The sequence below is a fragment of the Terrapene carolina genome, unplaced genomic scaffold (genome assembly GCF_002925995.2).
Source record: "Terrapene carolina triunguis isolate 2854851 unplaced genomic scaffold, T_m_triunguis-2.0 Scaffold211, whole genome shotgun sequence".
Classification (NCBI taxonomy): Eukaryota; Metazoa; Chordata; order Testudines; family Emydidae; genus Terrapene; species Terrapene triunguis.
This window is the reverse complement of record NW_020664562.1, coordinates 40,514,989-40,534,444: the sequence shown is the minus strand read 5'-3', so window position 1 is coordinate 40,534,444 and position 19,456 is coordinate 40,514,989. Positions and strand designations below refer to the sequence as shown.

The window sequence follows — 19,456 nt, the reverse complement described above, 5'->3', positions numbered from 1 at the left end:
TAGCTAGACAGAGGAAAGATTAGAATAGTTTAGGAGAGGAAGGATGGTCCTCTGGTGAGGGTGTTAGCCTAGAATTTGGGAGTGCTGGGTTTAAGTCCCTGGTCTACCACAAACTTCCTGTATGAACTTAGGCACATCACTTAATCATTCTGTGCCTCAATTCCCCATCTGTAACATGGGGATAATAGCACTTCTCTACCCCACAGGGGTATTGTGAGAATAAATACATTTTAGACGTGAGGTGCTCAGATGTTATAGTAATGGATACCATAGATAGGGACTTAATTTATCTATGTGTAATTTTTTTCAATTAACAAATATCCATGTATATTTTTTTTTTACATATGATTTGACAGACTCCCTATCTCCTTCATTTGACTTCTTAGATTATATGCTCTTTAGGACAAGGATTGTATTTTTCTATGTGTTTGTACACACCTAGCACAAGGGGTCCCTGCCAACCCCAATCCTGATCAGGGCCTCTATGTGCTACTATAATATAAATATTAACTAATAAAATATGCTGAATGAGATGGATTTGTCAAACATCTAAAACAATGTTAATTCCCCCAAATGGGTTTATCTTCCTTTGCCAACAGAATAATCTTTGTGAATTTCTCAGCAGAAATGGTACCATTTCATTCAAACAATTTCTCGTAACACTAATGAGGATGTCGGTTTTACAGTCCCATCTGCCATCAGCACATTGCTCCCTAACACCCAACTAAGGGCATTGGTTCAGTACTGACTGTGAGTAAAGAGCACTACCTTTACTCACAACTTCCCTTCCTACAACACCTGGATTTTGCAGGGACGTATCTCAGACAAGTACTGACCTGACCTGACACGGCTTAGTTTAAGATCAGATGAGCTCACAGCCTACAGCGAGTGGTATGGCTGCAGGCCATAGCAGAAAGAGTAGAGTATCCAGGGATCAGAAAAACAGATTCCTTTCTTCTGTATTTTCTTTTGTTGCTTTTCCAGCATGCTCAGTACTGGTGCAGCAGAGAGAAAACAGTCGGCTGAGTTCAAATGATACTTAAACTTCAATTATTTAGAAAGCATTAAGAGCCTCAGAGAAATGCTCTGAAACAGCCTTGCAACCAAGTTTTAGCGCAGTCCTTGTTTCTGAGCAGAAGGGTGGGCTACAGTACAAGTTTGAACTTTAAATAAAGAAAACAATGGATGCCTGCTCAATAAATTCCCATCTCTTCCTCATGTGCTGATCACTTTAAGCATAAAAGCATTCACCTTTACACAACTCAGATATTCCCATAGGTTTTTCTAAATAGCAAATGTCTGATTCATATAAAAACCAAATTCAAAATATAAAATAAATGTTATTAACCTCACTCCCGGAGGGAGCCCATCTTTAACTGTACCCCCTTTTAGGACTCCCAAGTCTTGCTTGTGGACCCTTTAATAGTGGTCTATAGACTTGACTCTCCCCCTTTATTCCTATAGTAGGGAGGAATCATCAGTTCTTTTAAATGGCCATGCCCTACAATAGTCATTGCACAATGAACCATTGTCATACACACACATGCTATGGTTGTCTGTAGGGTTGAACCTGGCACATTCAACATCAAAATACTGGGCTTGAGCAAGTAGCAAGCTGTAATAGTCAGCAATGCTAGTCATTAGAGGAACACATGATCACACACAACTAACCAGTGTATTTCAAAAAGAGAGTACAGGGAAAAGTCAGGAAGTAGCAGAACTCTGCAGTGCAAAACAGAGGGCAGAACTGTAGGGGGGAGTTACTGCAGGTATAGAGCAGAAGTCTCATTTGAGTGTGTGGCCCAGAAAATTAATGTGCAAGGCACAATGCTAGGAAAAGAGTGCTTGTGAAGGAGACCATGTATGGGCCAGATTCTGTCGCCGCCAACTCACACTGAGTAATTACCTTACTTCACAAATGGTCACTGTATGCCAGCAGCCTAGCTCACCAGCCCAGGAAGGATCCATCCCCCACCAGAGTCTGTTTCTGGCCCTTGCCTCTGGGCACAATTTATCAGTTTAATTGAAAACTTAGGCAAAATACCAAAATAAAATAGTTCCTCTGCCCAACATGAGCTTTTCCCTTACCCCTCTCAGCTAGTGCCCTGACCCAGGGACCCCTTAGGTGCCTCTCGATCCGTGCTGTTCTCACTCCCCTGGCCATCTGCCTAGGAGTCACCTAATAGTTGTGCTTTTTCACCTGCTCCCGGGCTTTTTTTCAGAATTTTGTTTCATAACATTTTTGGAAATTTTGGGAATTGGGAATTTGTTCCAATTCAAGATGAAAAAAAATTCAATTTTTTGTGGGACAGAAAATCCATAACATTTAAACAGCCTGGTCCTCAAAGGGTGTAAGCCTCATAGCTCCATTGAGAACTGGCCCAGTATCCCTGATTTGTCACTCTGTTACACCATTGTAAAGCCATTGCTTTCACCGGAGTTACATTGGCTTAAAATCAGAGTAACTGGCTGATAGATCAGGCCTAGTTTATTTCTGGTGGCTGGTGTGTATCACGACATGAGGCGGCACTGGATGCTGATACTCATGAAATCAAATAGAAAGGGAGTAAAATTGCATGATGGTAAAGGAAAGCCAAGAGAAATAACAGAAAAATAAGTAGTCCTCCATTTTCAGGGCCTTATGCATCTTATCTTTCCACATGATTGGTACAGCTAGCTCAATTATTACTTTCCTAGGATGTCTTGTTTGTTTTCACCAGACGGAAGTAATATAAAATTATGTAAATTGACTTTACTTGAAGTAAAGAATCATGGACCAGTCAATAATGTTTATGCATTAAGAAAGGGCAGCTCCTCCTGGAAGAAATAACACAGGGAGCCGATCGTAAGTAAACATTTCTAAACAGACAAAGGGCTGGTCCCTGCAGCACAATATATTATCATATTTCCACATAATTAGTTTGTTTTCCACTTGAAATCAGAAAACGATTCGACATTGCATTCTGTGCCTCAGGACGGTGCATACAGTAGAATTCTCATGTGCAGGTTCATATGTTGAATAATTAGAAAGAATTAATCTGTTGAAATTAAAGTTTGGAATATTATAGAACTCATGAATAGTGCATGGGACAATCAAGTAAATTAAACCAGAAACAGAATTTAAGAAGCCAGACAATAGCAGATGACTGCTGGCAATCTGCTTTTTAATCAGTGAGTTACAAGCCAGAGGGATGAATATGGTTACTGGCTTTGGAAAATATTGTAAAACGTTAGCAGGCACAATAAAAAAGACTTACTAAGTAAGCATATTTTTATTTTTTTAAAAAAAGGGTATTTGCAAAAGGGACTGTTAAATTTGAACCTTTACCCCTCTCCAAGATTTTCAAGCAGAAAAGAACATCCTGTGGTTCTGATAAGTACTGAAGCTGCATTAAGGACTGAGGAGAGTTCCACCTAAGTCTGTTTTAAAGTTCTGTTTGTTTACCTGGAGCCAAATGTGTAAGTTTTTGTTTAGTTTCTTTTAAAGTAACTGTTGAATGAGTGTGAATAAGGGCTGCACTGAACACATGGCAGGTGATTTTTCTTTTCAGAGGTTGAGGGGGGGAAATTACATTAGTTTTATTTTATATGCATCTAATCAACAGAAACCATACCTTTTCTTTGCTTGTTTTATTGTGGCGAATGCGTTGGCCAGACCCCACCCCCACAAAAAAAAAGTGGCACAAAAAGGAACTCTGTGTTCCTAAATCATGTGAAGAATAGCTATTTCTATATTGAATAAAAAATATATTTCCCTTGGAGAGAATAGCTTTAAATCTGAAGGCACATTTGACCTCTTGTAATTTGTATGATCCTGTTAAATTGGAAGAGGTTTCCAGATCTATTTGGAAAATGGCCATTACAGTTAGCTGAAACTTCAATCTTGAAAATGAATGAATGGAGCTGGTCCAGTACATTGGCTCTGGACCAGTCTTTAAAATACAGCAGAACAATGAATAACTGAATTCACAGCCAGCTGGTATCATAGTTGGGCAGTGAAAGTGTCAAAATATTAGTGACTTTTTTACATTTGTCAAAATCATTGCCAATATGGGAAGCATGGGCAGCTTGCAAATGTAAATCTTGCACCAAAGGAGTTTTTTTAAATCTTGCCTTAAGAATGTGTGTTCGGTTTCCCAGTTTTACACCATGCCATCAAAGATGGGGAGGGAGGGAGATTAAAATATCTTTTACTTAGAAGATAAAAGCCATTATTGATTTATCATCAAACATCAACTACTAATTTATTGTAGTGGTGCTATGTGCCCTGCAGTAATAATGGATCCATCAACATTTGCATTCCTTATTTTCTGGGATCTAATAAGTCATCCATTCAATCATTCTTAGAATTTAGCATGCGAGGTCTCAGCAGAAGAGTAAATATATATATAAGAAATGTAAAGGGAGAGGGAACGCTGTTTGGCCATGTTTCAGTGATAGGAGGGAAAAGAAAAATAAACATATGTTAGTGGTGTCTGACACTTTTTTCTGCTCCAATAATTTGAAAAATGTTTGTTATATTTTTAAACAAAATTGTGCTGGAGTTGAGAGCATGCTGCATATGAGGCGTTTTTGCTATTTTTGAAAGAAAAATCTGCCCGACTGAGTTATTGCATTGAAATAAAATAAAGCCAGTTACTGCGAGTGTGGGCTGTGTTTAATTCTTATCAAGAAGTTCATCCGAATATTTAGCACATACCTCATGTTTGATGTGCATGTCATCACCTGTATTGATGTAGCTCTGTTCAGCCACTAGGACAGAATTCCGAAGGAGGATGAACTGTTGAGTAAAATAATCCTTTCTGTGAATGTTTAAACAGCAACCTATAATTCTAAAGGAGCAATATTTATCACTGCCATAAAGAGTAAGCAAGGGATTTATAGGCTAAAACAATCCACAGAGTTTCTGGACACCATCCTACCAAATTAACAGTGGTCCCTAAGGGCCCAATTCTGCAAATCCCGTGAATAACTTTATTCAGGTGACTAGTCACATTGGTATCTATGGGACAACTCATTGAGTAAAGTTACTCAAATGAGTAAGTATTTTGCTCCATCAAACCCTAACAGAGTTTTAATTCATCCTGCAGATTTTAGTTCAGGCAAAATTCTCACTATATCCAATAAAGACACAAATGGTCATTAATATGCAATTTTTAATGGAAACAAATGCATCTAACTTCTGTTTCTTAGTAAGTAGTTAAGAGTCACTTCAAAAGCATCAGTATCTGAATCAGTATTAAGGGGATATGAATATGTATTTGCTGCCATTTAGAAAATTGTGTTATAGAGTAACGGAAATTTTGCAGGGTTTTTTGAGCCAGGATGCACAATTCCCTGCTTTTCAACATTCCTTTTGAGGATTCACTAGAGCAGTGGTCCCCAGTGTTTTTATGTTGTGCCCCCCCCCATAATGGAATCTGTCCGCGCCCCCCCCCCCTCCTGGAGCCGTGGTTCAGGGGTGGGACCAGGCACCGAGGCCGAAGCTGCAGCTGTGGCCAGGAGTATAGCCAGGGCCAGAGTCAGGCCAGGAACAGGACTGGGAGTGGAGTCACGGTTGGGGCCGGGAGCTGGAGCTATGGTTGGGGGCAGAGTAAGGGTGGGTGGTGCTCCCGGCCCCCCGTGAGGGCTTCCCCAGGCCCCACCACACCGCTCTGAATGTTCCTGCACACCCACCTAGGGGGGCGCACTATAATTTGGGGACCACTGCACTGGGGAGCCAATTTATGCTCCTTTACTAGTTTTATGTTGAAGAATCATCATTACTGGTGCCTTCCCTCACCCTCTTCTAGCCATTTGCAAGAAAATGTTCTCAGCTTAGACAAAATAAGATTTCAGCTAGAAAGTTTCCCTCAAGAAGGCTTTAGTTTCTTATCTTGTCGAATATAAAGTAAAGAGTATACCAAGTGCCACTGACCTTACCTCTCCTAAATCAAAAATATTTGAAGTGATATATAGAAAACTTTGATGTGTGGATATGCTAATCAGTAAAGAAATGTCAAATTTGCATACATTTCAAGTGACCCAACAATATTTACCTTAGAGCTAAGTTTCATATTTTTCTGACAATTGCAGCATTGAACAAGTGACTCATTTAGCATATCTAAGTAGCATTATGTCACAGGGATTTACCTCAGAGTTGTTTGAAAGCATCAAAAAGATGAACATCACTGTCTGAAATTAACAACAAGCCTAATTTGATTTGACAAATGATGTTGATTTAGATAGGGTCACTAGCTATGGAAGATGCTGAGGACAAATAATGCCTTGAAGCCTTGATAAAACTGAATATTTAAACAGTTCATTATGCAAATTTGCCCTCTACCTGTCAGTAGTGACTAAAGTATAGGGTTAGAGTGCTGGAGAAAGACTGAGCTGGAGTGACGACTAGTATACTTGCACCTGGTTCTTTTAAAAACATCTCCTTAGACATTTATAAATTGTTACTATATAGGTTGTATTTCGCCCAACTTTGACAATAACAAAACAAACAGGAAAGGGTTTGCTCCTGAAACTTTTGTGTTCTGGCTGCAGTACAGAAAAACTACCATTACCAAGATGGTAGCAGTTGTCGATGCTCCCTATAGTAAATGTAGAACCTGATTCTGCAATCCTTACTCATGATGAGTAGTATTTATTTAACTTAGTACCCCAACTGACTTCAATGGAGCTATTCAAATAGGCAACTGATACTCATTGTGAACAGAGGTTGCTGAACTGGATCCATATTGTACTAATCTGTTATGTTCGTATGATGTTTTGGATCCCTATGGACCACAAGGCACTTTACACACTATGCAATATCAAAAAGCTTTTAGTGGTGAGTAAAGCCATTCTATCTCTGGCATGAAAGGGCAGCCATCTTGTGGACAACTAATGCCCATTATGCTGCTCAACAGCATGGAGGAGAGGAAATCTTGTCCAAGCATGCTTGGACAAACCCTCATTCATAGGAGTATGAATTTGAAATAAGAAAACAATTAGGGCGGTGGTGGTGGAAGCATGATGTAGACCTCCCTTGTAAACAGATGTCCATGCCAGGCTGCTGTATCTGTATGAAGTGACATATGGCATGTTTTGCAGATGAATCAGCAGTAAGATATAGCTGGGCATGTCCAGCAAGCAGAATTCATGGTTTTAGCTATCCAGCTAGCAGCAGCCACATTTTGAGGGGGAAGTCATCCATAATTTTTACACCATGCAAAAGTCCATCGGTGGCAACAACCCTCCTGTATGACAAGCTCTGTTGCCAGGTTGTCTAGGCAACACCTCCTTGTGGCCCATGAGGGCATGACTCACCTCCACTGTGGGTCTGCAGACATCACCCCATAAATTCGCTGTCACAGCATCTGGCTAAGACACAGTGTAGTCCTACCCCTTCCAAGGAGTCAGACTCCAAAACAAAAAGGAAACAATCAGAATGAGGTTCGTTCATGGGATCTTCAGGAGGACGCTTGCCCATCGGCTCCAGACTTGCCTTTTTCTGACAGTTTTCCCGGGGCCTAAGTCATCCCATCCACCAATGGGTTCACACCAGTAGCAAGTTCCCCTAGACTCTAGCCAAGCTTCCCTTGTCCCTTCCCTCATTGAGAAAATAGCAGAGCTCCGCTATCCTTCCTGGTAATCTCTGAAGTGGGCTAGGTCTCCTTTTAGCTATTCTCTCCATGCCTAACACTGGCTGTAGATGTAGTGGGGGAGGGGGTCAACTGGGTCCACAGGCTCTCCTTAACCTTCTCATTGTCATCAGAGAGCCAGTCAGTCTCCCTAACCCCTTGCCAGTGCAGGGCCCTTCTGCCCCATTGCAAGATCATACTTTTATTCCCTAAGCATTCCTAATGCTTGACTCTCCGCCCTTCTCTACAATTAAGGACACTGGGAACCAGATTATTTTGCGTGGATTCAGATGGGCATAGATGGTATCACCTGCTACGAGCTGATGAGTTATGGTTGGCTCTGCTGTCACTCTTGGTTTCCAGCTTTTGACAGTTTATTCAGATGTGGACGAGAAAGATGAGCCTTGCTATTCGGTAAATAAAAGTGCCAATATCCTTAAGATGCCAATTTACAGTAAATGTGATACACGGATAAACAACAGCTGTGTTAGTGTGAGTGAAAACACACAGCTTTTAAGGTCAGAAGGGACCCTGGTGATCATGTAGTCTGACCTCCTGCATAACACAGGCCATGGCATTTTTTCACCCGGTAACTCCTGCATCAAACCTATCATTTTTCTCTTGAGCTAGAGCATCCCTTTTAAAAAGATACCCAGTCTCAACTTAAAGACTACAACTGATGGAGAATCCAATGGTTAATTACCCTCACTTAAAAAATGGAACCTAAGGCTACGTCTTCACTACGGGGGGGGGGGTCGATTTAAGATACGCAAATTCAGCTACGCGAATAGCGTAGCTGAATTCAACGTATCGCAGCCGACTTACCCCGCTGTAAGGACGGTGGCAAAATCTACCTCCGCGGCTTCCCGTCGACGGCGCTTACTCCTACCTCCGCTGGTGGAGTAAGAGCATCGATTCGGGGATCGATTGTCGCGTCCCGACTTCAGACTTTAAACAGATTTATGCAAACTGCTTTTTGGGTTACAGATCATTTAAAAAAAAATCACTAGGCTTTTAAATGTCTTTGTCGTCTAATATTTCTTTCGGTCCCTCTAGGGCAATAATAGTTCGTTACTACACTCAGTTCTGCAACCCTTTTTCCATGATCAATAGTACTCCTCTGAGCAGTTTCACTTACAACAGTGGTACTGTATGTGTATGTGCCACTCAGTAGGATTAAAGAGACTGGAGTTGTTTGGGGAAGGATTTGATGATATCCTTACATTCCTGGGTAAACCGCACTGTTGGATCATCTACAGCACCACTCCACATTACTCAGGAGGAGTCAGGGCTACAAGAAGTGAGCCTTTATGACCAGATTCTGATACCCTCATTCATACTGAATAGTACTTTACTCCAAAAAAAAAAAAAAATATGGAGATATACCTATCTCATAGAACTGGAAGGGACCCTGAAAGGTCATTGAGTCCAGCCCCCTGCCTTCACTAGCAGAACCAAGTACTGATTTTGCCCCAGATCCCTAAGTGGCCCCCTCAAGGATTGAACTCACAGGGTTTAGCAGGCCAATGCTCAAACCACTGAGCTATCCCTCCCCCCTCCAAGAGCATTTTTATTTTTCTGTTTTTAACAGTGAGGGCAATTAGCCATTGGAATAACTTACTGAGGGATGTGATTATTTTCTTTTGCTTGAAATCTTTAAATCAAATCAGGATGTCTTTCTAAAAGATATGCGCTAGTTCAACCACAAGTTAACAGCTCAATGCAGGAATTACTGGGTGATAGGCTATGGCCTGCATTATGCACGTGGTCAGACAAGATCATAATGATCCCTTCTGGCCTCAAAAAAAAAAAAAAAAAAAAAAAAGAATTTATGAGCAGTAACCTTGAAATAAATTACTCCAGTAGTAAGGTGCTAGTCAACATGAGAATGGATATCAGAATCTGGCTGTAGGAAGTTGTGTACAAAACACTTTTTAAAAAAAATTATCTACTGCAGAGAAAAGAAATCCACAACACTGATGGCCTCCTCCGGATTTCTCCCATAGTCAAAGCACTTTTCACTCTTGGAGGGTGAGCACTAACGTCCTCTCTCTATCATTATTGGAGCAAGTTACATGTAAAAGCTAAAGTTCAGTGATTTTGCTTGTACCTTTTTCCTTTTCCACCTCAAACTGAGCAAGCCCCTTTGCCACCTCCCTGTATTGTGTGTGTGTGTGTGTGCTCCATATGAAACTTAAAAGTCTACTTTAAAACATTTCAAGGACCCTTTGTAATTGCAAATGTCAGAGATTGGTAATCAAGAATTCATACACTTTCAAAGCGTGCATGTTTTATAAAAAAAACAAATTCTCTCTTCACTTATCCAAATATTAATTTCACAATTAACATTGATGGCATGGACTCAAGATCTTTTTAGAACTCCTTGTATTTTACAACTAGTTAGATGTTATTGGACTCTTTATCGTGGGGCAGATTCTACAACCCATGCTAGAGCTGAGTATCACTTATTTATGCAAGTAGTCCCTTTGAGCCAGTTTCTGACACTTGTACACAGGCTGAATAGTTCCTTACATTGCAACTAGCCCTACTGATTTTGATGCAACATTTTAAAATAGCCTTCAAAGTCACTGGGGCTACATGCAGAGTAAGCTACTGATCAACATAACCATGGCAAAATCTGGCTCTTATACGTCTATGGAATTCTGTGCATGAGTAAATGCTACTCTATATAAGTGCAGCCCTGTAAGAGTTGATGGATAAATGACCTTTGATCAGGGCCGGCTCCAGGCACCAGCGAAGGAAGTAGGTGCCTGGGGAGGCCAATAGAAAGGGGCGGCACTCCGTCCGTTATTGGGGCGGCACGTGCGGGTCTTCGGCGGCAGCTCAATCTGGGGGGGGTTTTTTTTTTTTTCCCTTCGCCGCTTGGGGCAGCAAAAAAGCTGGAGCCGGCCCTGCCTTTGATCACACTCTTTGACGCTACCTCCTCCTACCACCGAAGTTTAGAATCTTGTGATGGTTTCTGATATCAGTATAAATAGCGTTATCAGTAGGATTTAGGCCTTTTTATTGGAAGCAACTAAAGCCAGATATTTTTTTTAATTAAAAAAAAACAAAAAAGATGTCTCAATTGTAAGATGTAAAAACTCAAGAAACTGAAAAATACCAGAAGGATCAACAGCAAGTAGTGGCCAAAGAAATATTCATAGAACAAATATCATTCTGGTGACTGGACCGCAGCCAAGTCTTTTTATTCTGTGTTTTTAAAAATGCATAGACTATGAGAGTCATAAAAGAGTGTTTTGTCTCTGGACTCTGCTGGAATAAAAGGCAGATATGATTCGACATTGACATGGACATTCATCATGTCCCAGACTGAACTGGTTATTAATTCTGAAAGTATTAAATATGGAACGGGTTGAGTGTCTAACAAATTTGCAACATTATTCAATTATAACAACAATGTTAGACTGAATGTATCTCCTAAAACAGCCTCTTGTATATTAAGTCACGCCAGTGACTCAAGCCAAGTCACTGAAAAGCACTACCAGCCCTATCCATAAAGCCAACTCTTTGGCGATCAGGGTAGTTGTCCTGATAACACCAAGCACTGGAGCCTGAATTGTTTTAATGGGACATGGAAGAGGAGGAAGAAATGCATACACCTAATTCACTGTAACACACACAAACAAAATCCTTTCAATTGCTGCCCTATTTATGGCATCCTCATTGCGCCTGCTGGGCAAAGCTAAGAGGTGGGCAGCTTGAAGTCAGGAAGGTTTATAAACCTCCTGATGAAGCCTGGAACACCCTACCCTTACCAACCCTTCAACATACATCCATCTATGGTGGGAACTTCAGTAGTCACTACACCTCCTGGGGCTAAAGAGAATGTAACAAAAATGGACTGGATCTCATAGACTAGGCTTCTGCAAGTGACCTATATCCCTTGCATGAGTCACCTTTTTCTTCACAGGGTAGAAGCAGGGCTAGTCTCCTAACCTCAGTTGAGCTACCTCTGCAAGGGGCCAACTGTTACCAGCCTCCTGCAGAGTCCTTGGAAACTTCCTGCACAGCCAACATTACCCTATTCTTACTCGAAGAGAAATGACAATCCCCATAACAACCACTATCCCTAGACTGCAGTGGAACTATAGAAGAGCAGACTGGAAACATACTTAGAGCTTACCAATGTATATAGTGTGCATACCATATAATACCTCTGTAGAAAACATTTACCCTTGCTTCTCCAAAGCAATTTTCAAAGCAGTCACTCAATCCATCTCACATGGCTATCAAAAGACTTGTATACCCTGCTTAGATGAGGAATGTGCAGAACTTTTGAAGTAGTACGAAGAATCTGATGACTTGGAGGCAGCAAACCACCTCATTGACAGCCTCAATTTCCATCGCAGGGAACACTGGAAAGAATTTACACCAAATATGGACATGACAAGGTTTATCAGGAAAGCATGGTCACTCATAAGGAAGCTTGGAGTAGTACCAAAACCACCATATGTCAGTGTAAAGTGTCCCTGAACAGCATCGCCACAGACCTAACTAACGTGGCAAAAGCCAAGAAGGATAAGCCTTTTGAGGAATCAGTGAAGAGGGAATGGTGCAGATACAGACTGGTCCCACCTCGTACTCAGGAAGGCCTTTTCCAGCCTTTATGCACTGAGGAAGTGGAGCGAGCACTAAGCCACATGAAACCAGGCGGCCATGATAAGATTTCAGCAGAAATGCTACTTCACCTTGGTAAGAAGAGCATAAAATGTCTGTCAATTATCATTTCCCATGTCATCCAAGAGAACAAGATACCTAAGATGTGGCAGAAAGCAATGCGGATAGCTATTAGAACCAGGAAAAGACCAGCCTCTTTCAGCTAGCTACCATTTGATATCACTTCTGAGCTGTGCTTACAAACTTCTGGACCAATTAATTCTGCAAAGAATCATGTCCATAGTAGAGCAGGCTCTAAGTGATGATCAGGCAGACTTCAGATCTAACAGGAGCACTTGCAACCCAATTTTTGCTCTTACCACTTACATAGACAATGGTATCCAACAGGGGCTGTGTTTCTTGATCGTATCACATGATACCATCTTGCACTGCTGGTCAAGATGTCAAAGATGTTACCTTGATGTGTTGTTATGGTTACAGAAATGATGCTTCAAAATGGACAATTCCAAGCAATGCTAAGCAATAAACAGAACACACAGAGGACCCAGAAGAACAGACTCAGTCAGGGATCCATTCTTGCTCCAAATATTTTCAATGTATTTATGAATAATCTGCCTCCAACATCAACATCATTCAAGTATGCTGATGACATCTGCTTAGTTCCAAGAGACAGAGACTTCAAAAGATTGAGGACAACCTGAACCATGATATGGCAGCCATTAGTGGCTACTGCAAGAAGTGGAGACATAAGTCCAGTGTGTCAAAGACAACGTTGTCATGCTTTCATCTAAAAAATGCCAACACTTTATGAGAGCTCATGATCTTCGAGGATGGAGAACAACAGGCATACGATCCAAAGCCAGTATATCTAGGAGTAACTCTTGCTTGCATACTTGAGGGCTCAACTTGGGGAGCTAATGCCCAAACACTTTGCAGCTCAGGGCTAGCTCTCTGCTACTCAGTTGGAGAATACTGTATTCCAATGTGGTTAAACTCTCCCCATGCAAAGTTAGTTGATGTATAACTGAACCAAACAATGAGAACAACAACAGGGGCTATGAGATCAAACAAACACCAAGTGGCTAAAAGTCCTCTCTACTATCGTCTCCCTAACATCAGGCATTATATTGCAGCAAAAAATCTCCTTGACAAAATCCAGGAGATGCCACAACTGCTGCATTTCAAAAATATATGGGAAGCACCTCACCAGCAGAAGACCAGCCTGGACTAAGTTATCAACCATCTCTACAGCAGATGCTGGGCGAGCAGATTGGGAATGAGCTGCTCCCTCTATAAGACACTCCTTCCTCATTACTTAGCCTGCGTCACACTGCCTGGCTTCAAGCTGCCACGTTATCTCTGGTGCAAGCTCAACCGTTTCACACCTACGGACTCAGGAACAGCCCTCTGTTTAGCTGTGGTGCATTTGAGGCTACATACCTATTGAATAGGTGCTAGTCTATCAGGAGGACTTTTCAGACTCCATGCTGTTGACCCCAAGGCGACTGAATGGCTAAAACGTGCAATGCCTACCTAAGCCCTCTGGACATTTTTTTCTTATGCATTTTTTTTATCTCCCTGCTTTATATTTTACACTTTGAACTTTTTCTTCATCTTTACCATACCACTCATGCATTCGCTAATAATAATAATAATAATAGAGATCCCTGGCATGCAGATGCAATGTGACTGCTGGATTCCTCGCAATCTGTATGGATCTCAAGGAATCAGGTAGAGGCACAGAGCCATTGTGAATATGTGGCGTCCTCCCAGGCATCCCCTTATGGTCTCCAGGAAACCTTGCAAATGGCCCCGTGCCTCAGTTTTCTTCTTGCGTCTTCAGATAAACTCAGTACAGCCTTTGGAGTATATAGCGGGCCCTTTTATCAGGATTAATTTATTATCAAATGTCCCACTACCTTAAACCAGTTTCCCCAGCATAGTCCAAATAGTACATTTGTTCCAACAGTCCATCACCAAGAGTGGCTCCCGCATCTCTCACCCCACCCCACCCCAGCCCCTCTAGCTGGAGTGTTTCTCTGCCCGGTTTCCTTCCCAGGTAGGGTTCCAGTTCTTGCTTGAAGACATTTGCAGGCTCACCACATCATTTCCCAGCCTTCAACCCTCTCTGGCTCAGAGAGCCAGCAGGCGTTGGCCTCTCCTGCTCTCAGCCTTCAGCCCTGACTCTCTGGCATAGGGAAATTTGTAGATGACCCCCAATTGCCTTCCACCATTCCACTTTTACCAGCCTGATCTGCCTCCAATGCTCAACCAGGGAACTCTCACTGCTCCCTCCTGCAGGGTCGACTCAGCCCTCCCCTGAAGCTCTCAGCCCAGCTCTGCCTCCGAGCCTACTTTACTCTTGGGTCACTGGACTCTCTGCTTTTCTAAACTCTGGGTTCTAAAGTCTTCCTCAAGATTCTAGACCCAAGCTGCGAACCCCTGATTGCAGACAGCTCTTTGGGGGAAAAGCAGACTTTAACTCTGAGTCTCATTGGGTTTTGTTTATTTTGGTGTCAGGGGGTAATTTTTAAGTTCTAGAAGCATTAAACAAAGCCAAGCCAGGAGACGAGTGTTTTCTCATATCCATCCATTGTCATGAATCAGGGGAGGAGAGGATGTTTGGATGAATCTGTGTCAAATTGAATTCAGATGTTCTGGCTCCTACTGCAATTTCCTCAGCTTTAAACACAAAATCCTTGATGCTGATACCAATTCAATTGGAGCCCCCGGAACTGTCCGCTTTCAAGTCTAAGGCCATGGCTTCACACAAACTTGCACCAATTTAACTAATTGAGTTAAACCAGCACTGGTTCTGCATGGTGACACTCTTATTTCGGTTTCTGTTAAACCCAATTGCCTTGGGAGACCTCGGGGGTATGTGTGCTTCCTCAGCTATAGTGAGGGAAAGTGGACAGCCTTACAGAATTCCTGAATTACCCCTCTAGCTTCTTAACCCAAAATAAGCCACCCTTAAAATGAAATAAATGAGTCTACACACAAACCTGCATGGCTTTAACCAAACTGATTTCAAATCATTCCTTTTGTTAAACCAGTGCAAATGTGTTTGTAGACAAAGCTTAACTAAAATTTCACCAGGCTGATTTAAGCAAAGTTTATTGGTTGAAAACGGTTGGGGGGGAGGGAGAAAAGGAGGGCTATTTTTGGGGGGGTTTTTTAAATGCTCTTGGCTGAGAGCTTATACACCCTGTCTGCACCCTCTGTGAGGTCAGAGAAGGGCTTCCTTGGCTCAAGAGTAAGACACTTGTAGGAAGGTATTGGTGCCTCCTTGATGTTCTAAGCCAGGGCAAGCCCTTTAATCATGCCCTGCACCCACCCTCTCACAGCACTCAACCCCTAAATTTCTCAGGGAACTTGGGCATGACTAACAAGCTGTTCTGAAAATCCCCTGGTCACTCAAACATGCACCAAGGCCCAGTTGGAGCATATAAGAAGCCACTTGTGCCAAGGCAAGCTTTTGAAAATCCCTGCATTAATCACTACAGGTATGATCAACTCCCGTTACAGTCACCAGAAAGGCTCCCATTGACTTCAGTGAGAATTGCCTTGGGACCTATACCCTTGAATGCATAACAAAACCAGTTTTAATTTCTGATCACAGCAATGCTCAGGCAATAATCTTTTGAGAACTAAGTAGGCCAACTTCAACATACATCTCTCTGTATCTCATTAGCAGTATAAATTCAATGATTATCTGTGCAAAAGGTGTGTAATGCTTTTTGCCAAGTTGGAGAACATTATAAGGCAGAAGAACTTAGCATTAAACGTATTTTGTGTATTGCCATTTATTGCATTTCTAATCTTTTTATTGGTGGCGAGATAAAATCTGCATCAATCAACGTGTTGTAAAACAAGCTTGCTCCTTGTTTATGAAAGCTGAGTGTGCAAGTATCAGCTGAAAGTTATTGTAAGCAAATGTTTTTAATTAAATAAAGCCAATGCAATCTGTTTCATTGGTATGAAATCATAATTAGGCCTGTGTTATCTTAAGCACCAAAGTGTGACCAACACTTAATTATCAGTAGAGCTGAAGCCTCCAGGTTGGAACACAGCAGTAGGTTCTACTTTTGTCTACAACTGTATATCACTCCCAAGCTTCACCTAATGCAGAACTCCTTTGATGCAGTGGGTCAACATGAGCATATAACGTGGGTGCTCCATGAACATATTTAAGGACTGAAGGCTGGCATTTTTATTGGAGGGTCCACAGTTGGTGACTCACTTCTCTATGGTAGCCTGACTGAACTTGACTTTCAAGGAACAGTGCTACTAGAAGGATGCAGCACAGCTAAGCTTCAGGGTGTAGTGCAAGGCATCTTTTAGGTCAAATATTTCCTTGACTAAAGACCCATGGTGGAATTATTATGGCCACTTGGGGCAGTTCAAGCGGGCCTGGCTATAATGAGCAGGCTAACATTTGCTGTATTTAATTGTCAAGTGCCAAAATTTGACAATGATGGGTGCAAAAGAACACTAGTAAATATATAAATTAGACTTTCATCCTGAGTAACAAAACAGAATTTGTAGATTTGCTGTCCATGTTTCATCTGCCCTATGGATCTAGGAGAATTCAGACTGAGAATTCAGTCTCCTGTGCTAACAATCTGACATGGGCTTACATACTGGCATGGGACAGAAGACTTGGCTAACTCTGCCCACTGATCTATTACAGCTAGAAAAATTCTGGCTGAACAGCAAAGAGTTAAGTACTGGCCAAAATATCAGCAGAAGCAGGAGGCTCTGGTGCTTTGAAACTCTGCTCAACATATGTCTGAAAGATTTTTAGCACTGCACATAACTGCAGAAAAGGAGAAGATTGGCAAGGCAGATGTTCATTGTTTACTGACCTCCAATGAAATCTGCCCTTTTCTTTACCCATTTGAAATGTTCAATAGATAAGGTGGTGCTGATTTTTAAGCCTTGTGCTGCCAAAAATCTGGTGTATTTCTCTGGCCCAGAGAGTTTGAAAACAAGTAGTACACTAGACGAGTGTGAAAATACACTTCCTTATGGCAGGTTTATAAGCTGATCACTGGAAACAAAATTCTTGTAAAGAAACATGTTGAAAACCATGACAGGCTCATTGACAACAAGCAAAGCCCTCACAATCTTATTGCAGGAAGAGGGTCAGATTGCAGCTCAGACACCAAGCAATTGTTTATTAGAGCTTTGCAAAAAGTATGAAATTTTGCCTTGTGCATAGTTGTGTGGGAAAGCTGATATTCTCACAAACACTAACATGAAAACAGGATTGTGAGAACTCCTGAATGTAATCAAGCTCACCCACCATTTTTCTACATGGCTAGAATGGCAACATTTGCACCGCGGCCAACTGTCAGAACGCTCATATTTGCAACTAGGGTTACCACCTGGCTGATTTCTTTTTTTTTTAAATAGATTTGCCAGTTGCCAGAAAAACAATTTAATCTGTTGCTTTTTTTTTAAATGGGTCTAAAGATTTGCATTATCACAACACACTGAATATTTAATGTTAAAAGTTTGTGTCCAGCTAAAGAGGCTACATTGTTCCCACTCTGCAATCTAAGTTAAAATTGATAACATCATTTTCTATCTATATATGTTTTCTCTCTCGAGTCTATAAGAGGCTGTTGAAGTTGGGGGGAGGGGCATAGTTGCCTTGTGGTTGGGGGCTAGGTTGGTTTTTCCCTAGGAAAATTAAAATCTGTCCATCAACCTCTCCCATTCAACTGAATACTGGGAGATGCAGGCATAGTATAAATGTAAAAATAGAAGCTTCTACTCCTCTCTGGATCTGTTCTTCTTAGAGGTACTTTGACCTCAGAAGTTAACTGTCTTGCTCAAGGCTGCCAACAGGAGAAAATAAACAAGGCTATTGTCCCAGGCGGAATGATCAGGGCTAGTTAAGGAAAAGCTATTCTAGGGCCATCCATGTGGCCCCAGCTCCTGGAGTCATCTGATTACATCAGAACTTCATCTTTCATTTAAAAAAAACACACACACACACAAACAGGACATTTCTAGCCCTTATGATTAGCAGACAGTCATGCTGTAGACAGACAGGTTCACTAATACAGTGAATAGCAGTTTTGACTATGATTAAACAAATTAAACTTACATAGGAACACATGCAGCAATCTAAAATGTTAATAAATGAAAAAAATAGCACCAGGTACGGAGTACAGAGATGGGTATGTGTAGAAGTGGACTCACCAGAGGCACTGCCCCAGAGTAGCAGATTATCCTTCACTAGCAGCACCTGGCAACAGTCACTCTACTCTTGTGGTAGTCTGCCTCTTCTCATGACTTGGGCCTTCAGGCAGGCCACATTTTGTTCCTGTGGTGTACTGAAAACCATACTGAGATTGTGGGCTGACTCTAAAATTTCAGAGAGATTTCCTAGTCCTACTTGCAGGCTGGGGGACTCTTTAGAAAAGCATGTGATCAGGGCCTAGGAGAGAGGGAGTCTAGAGTGAGGTGGGGTAAGTTGTGCCTCTCTGCTTTAGACAGCAGTCTGCGTTGTCTGTTTTTGGGTGCTATCATGCTGAACCCTAAAAAATAAAGTCGTGTTACACTGCAACCTGCCAGCACGGGTATTTATGTTTTTAATCTAATTTCCCTCTGTGTTTGCTAGGAACGTAACAGTGTCCACCCTTTCCAGGGATCTTCAGGCCCTAAGTCCTAAAACAACACTCGGAGTTTCAGTTCTTCAGCCCCTTTTCCCGGGGGTTTCTAAGACGCACAGGGCCTCATCCGAGATCTTCAACATAGGCCACTCAACAAAATCTCAGCTCAAGTGCTTCTAGTCTCTCTTAATTCCCAGTACTTTACTGAACCCTATCTTGGGTTTGGCATGGTGAAAACCCCTTATCTCCTGCAATCTCAGTATTTCCTTAATCTCAGCTCCACCTTCCTTTGGATCCACTGCAGCGAGAAACACCATCTCACCATTTAACAGTCCATACACAGGGTTTCTCTGCCTCTAGGGCCTTTCCTAGTACCTTGAGCCTTCTGGGCTTCCTTTCCCAAGTCCCACACCCAGCTGCCTTCCTCTAGGCTTTTTGCAGTGGCTCAGCCTAATGCCTATTAAGTTTGTTCTTACTCTTATTTTAGAGTATGGCCTCATAGGCTCTAGCCTCTCTAGTGCTGGCCACAATCTTCCCAGAGCCAATAACCCAACAGAAAACACTCCTAGCTAACTC

General features: G+C 41.9%; 1 pseudogene; it reads right to left on the bottom strand.

Annotated features, from left to right (window-relative positions):
- The window catches only part of LOC113407372, a 150,690-nt pseudogene extending 143,228 nt beyond the window's left edge, over positions 1-7,462 (bottom strand).
- Between the last annotated feature and the right edge of the window lie 11,994 nt (positions 7,463-19,456).